The sequence below is a fragment of the Arachis ipaensis genome, chromosome B4 (genome assembly GCF_059453495.1).
Source record: "Arachis ipaensis isolate K30076 ecotype BB chromosome B4, ASM5945349v1, whole genome shotgun sequence".
Classification (NCBI taxonomy): Eukaryota; Viridiplantae; Streptophyta; class Magnoliopsida; order Fabales; family Fabaceae; genus Arachis; species Arachis ipaensis.
The window spans coordinates 31,566,052-31,570,393 of NC_142439.1; the positions used below are offsets into that span (position 1 = coordinate 31,566,052).

The window sequence follows — 4,342 nt, forward strand, 5'->3', positions numbered from 1 at the left end:
GAACGCCAGGTTTTGATCCATTTCTGGCGTTCAACTCTGGTTCTTGATCCATTTCTGGCGCTGAACTCCAGAATCGGGCAGAGAGCTGGCGTTGAACGCCACTTTACGTCATCTATTCTCGAGCAAAGTATGGACTATTATATATTGCTGGAAAGCCCTGGATGTCTACTTTCCAATGCAATTGAAAGAACGCCATTTTGAGTTCTGTAGCTCCAAAAAATCCATTTTGAGTGCAGGGAGGTCAGAATGCAACAGCATGAGCAGTCCTTCTTCAACCTCTGAATCTGATTTTTGCTCAAGTCCCTCAATTTCAGCCAGAAAATACCTGAAATCACAGAAAAACACACAAACTCATAGTAAAGTCCAGAAATGTGAATTTAACATAAAAAATAATGAAAACATCCCTAAAAGTAACTAGATTCTACTAAAAGCATACTAAAAACAATGCCAAAAAGCGTATAAATTATCCGCTCATCAGCTACAAAAGTTCAAATGGCACGCTTTTAATGGCTATGAAAAGCTAACATCCAGGGCTTTCTAAAAATATATAATAGTCCATACTTTGTTTCGGAAATGAAGGCCCAAAACTCGCGTTCAATGCCAGACAGAAGCCCCATTCCTGGCATCCAGCGCCCCCACAAGGGAGCAACTGGAGTTCAATGCCCAAAAGTGAGTCCCTAGCCAGAGTTAAACACCCCTAAGGGACACTAGCACGTGGGAGACACTCAAGCTCAGCCCAAACACTCACCAAGTGGGCCCCAGAAGTGGATTTTTGCACTACCAACTTAGTTTATCATATTTTTGTAATCCTTAGTCATTAGATTAGTATATATAGACAAGAGTTCATCCTTGTTAAGGACTCTTGCCCACTTTCACGTTTAACATTGTATTTTTCTATCAGAATGAGTTACTAAACCTCCTTGGTTAAGGTTAGGAGCTCTGCTGATTTTCATGGATTAATAAAAGTACTACTGTTCTATTCAATTCGTGTGTAACTTTATTCTAAGATGTATCTTCGTTCTTCAATCTTATGAATGGGATGATCCATGAAAATCATCTTCATTCTATATGGGTTCAGTATGAGTCCTAACCAGAGATCATTGAACCACCAACTTTATTATACATCTCTTAGATGGCTAATCCACGACTTCATTGGAGACTTCTCGAGACACCAGTTCAGTCGAGGTATGGGGAGATTAGGGTCTTCGTGGCATAGGCTAGAATCAAACGCACAACATTCTTTGATCTGGAAGATTCCACCTTGTCTGTGGCGTTTTGAGTAGGATCATCAAAGAGATGAAATGCAAGAGCTTCACCCTCTTTCAGATTGGGCGCACACTAAACCTGGCGTTCGGCCTGAGAGAGGAAGATTCAGCGGCCGCGATCGTACGGCGTTGATCACTTACAGCCTGCCGTGGAAGGAATCACTCACAATTTGAGAAAGATAGTACGAAAGGTTGATCTAGAAGAATGAAGCATCTCCGAAGCCTTAACCGTTCTCTTATCGTTAGTTCCACTCAAATTAAGTAATTTCATTCCTATTTATGTTTTATACGTTTATCTCATCAAATTATCTTTTCTAATCGCCTGACTAAGATCTACAAGGTGTCCATAGCTTGCTTCAAAACAACAATCCTCGTGGGATCGACCCTGACTCATCTCAGGTATTACTTGGACGACCCAGTATACTTGCTGGTTCAGTTGTGTGGAGTTAATTTCCGTGCACCAAGTTTTTGGCGCCGTTATCGGGGATTATTCGGATTTGACAACTAACGGATTATCTTATTGCTTAGATTAGGTATTGTTTTTAATTTTGTTTAAGTCTTTTATTTTTCTTTTTTGAAAAAAAAAATCTTTTAAAAAATCTTTGTTTTCTTTTTTAATCTTTATCTTTTTGTTTGAGTCTTTAGTTCTTGTTCTTAGTAAAAGTTTCGAATTTCTTGTTTTCTTTTTCCAAAAATTTTTAAAAATAGTATCTTTTGTTTGAGTCTAGTGTCAATTCTTAAGTTTGGTGTCCTTTGTGTATTCTTTGTTTCTTTAAATTTTCGAAAATTATCCTTGTGTTCTTTCTTGGTATTCAAGTTGTTCTTGTTTCTTTTCTTGTTTTGATCTTAGAAGTTTTAAGTTTGGTGTCTTTTGGTGTTTTTCTTTGCAATTTTTGAAATTTTGTGTTCTTTGATCTAAAAATTTTAAGTTTGGTATCTTTTTGTTGTTTTTCTCTTTCTTTATTAATTCAAAGAAAAAATCAAAAAATATACTTTCTATCTTTTTACTTTAATTTTCGAAAATCACAAAGATTTTTCAAATTTTAATTTCAAAATCATCATCTTATCTTATCTTAATTTCAAACTTTAAATTTCAAATCTTATATTTTTAAAATTTTTCAATTCTTTTCTTTTAATTTAATTCTATCTTATCTTATCTTTCTTTTAAATTTTAAAATTCAAAATATTTTCAAATTTTTATTTTTTTTATCTTATCTTTTTCAAATCATTATCTTATCTTATCTTGTTTTAAATTCAAATTTTAAAATTCAATTTTCAAAATCTTATTTTATCTTAATTCAATTTCAATTTTCGAATTTCAAATTTTAAAATTCAAAATTCAAAATCCAAATTTCAAAATTTCAAAATTAAATATTTTTCAAATCTTCTATCTTATCTTATTTTCAAATCTTTCTTAATTAGTTAGTTGTTTTCTCTCTCTTCTAATTTTCAAAAATATCTTCTCTCTTTTTCTCTCTCCTTTTTTGAAAATCACACTTTAATTTTCAAATATTTTTAGTTAATTATTTTTTATTTTCGAATTTAATTAATAAATAAAATAAAAAATAAAAATATTTTCTCTTTTTACTTTTAATTTTCGAATTCTTTCCTTTTGTTCGAATTCTTCTTCCCTCCTCTCTATCTTTATTCTTCTTCCTTCTTCATATCTCACAGGGAGTCCTCTGTTCTTGAACATAGAGCTCCCATTCTTCTTCTTTCTTGTTTTTCTTTTCTTGTTTATGATCAGGAACAGGGATAAAGAACCTCTCTTAGATCTTGATCCTGAACCTGAGAGGACTCTAAAGAAGCGTTTGCAACAAGTTAAAGTACAACATTTCGGAAGAGATCTTATAGAACTTTTTGAACAAGAAACTTAAAATACATACATGGTAGCCGAACAAGGAAGGTTCCGGCTGATTTTACTACACCCACTACTGACTTCTATGGCAGAAGTATCTCTATACCTGCCATTAGAGCTAAAAATTTGAGCTAAAACCTTAGTTAGTCTCTCTTGCAACAGAATTGCAAATTTAATGGACTTCCACTGAAAGATCCACATCAGTTCCTATCTGAATTTTTACAGATCTGTGATACCATTAAAACCAATGGAGTGGATCCTAAGGTCTACAGACTTATGCTTTTCCTTTTTGCTGTCAGAGATAGAGCTAAGATATGGTTAGATTCTCAACATAAGAAAAGCCTAGACTCTTGGAAAAAGTTGGTCAATGCTTTCTTGGCCAGGTTGTTTCCATCCCAAAAGATGAGAAAGCTCAGGGTGAAAATTCAAACCTTCAGACAAAAAGAGGGTGAATCCCTCTATGAAGCTTGGGAAAGATACAAGCAACTGATCAGGAGGTGTCCTCCTGACATGCTCTCAGAATGGTCTATCCTAGGAATCTTCTATGATGGCCTATCTGAGATATCAAAGATGTCCTTGGATCATTTTGCTGGTGGATCACTCCACTTAAAGAAAACACCTGCAGAGGCATAGGAACTCATTAAAATGGTTGCAAACAACCAATTCATGTACATTTTTGAGAGAAACCCTATAAACAATGGGGTAGCCCAAAAGAAAAGAGTCCTAGAAGTTGATACTCTGAATGCCATATTGGCTCAAAACAAGATCTTGATCCAGCAGGTCAATATGATCTCTTAGCATTTGACTGGATCACAAGCTGCAACTAGCAGCACTCAAGAAACTTCCTATAAAGGAGAAGCTTATGATCCAGATCAACCTTCACTGGAGGAGGTGAATTACATAGGAGAACCCTATGGGAACACTTACAACCCTTCATGGAGGAATCATCCTAACCTTTCATGGAAGGATCAACAGAAGCCTCAGCAAGGCTTCAACAATAATCACGGTGGAAGAACCCAGAATAGGTTCAACAACAAACCACCATTCCCATCTTCTCAAGAACACTTGGAGACTCCTAGGCAGAGCCTTTCTGAATTAGTCACAATAGTCTCCAACCTCTCTAAGACCACTCATAGTTTCATAACTAAAACAAGGTCTTCCATTAGAAATCTGGAGGTATAAGTTGGTCAACTGAGCAAGAGAATTCCTGAGACTCCTC

The 4,342-nt window shown here is 35.1% G+C and overlaps 1 non-coding gene across 1 annotated transcript; it reads right to left on the bottom strand.

Annotated features, from left to right (window-relative positions):
• Positions 1–3,531: 3,531 nt before the first annotated feature.
• Positions 3,532–3,635, bottom strand: LOC148567089 (small nucleolar RNA R71). Its single transcript, XR_015882202.1, has one exon. It is a non-coding gene; the product is annotated as a small nucleolar RNA R71 (small nucleolar RNA).
• Positions 3,636–4,342: the final 707 nt, after the last annotated feature.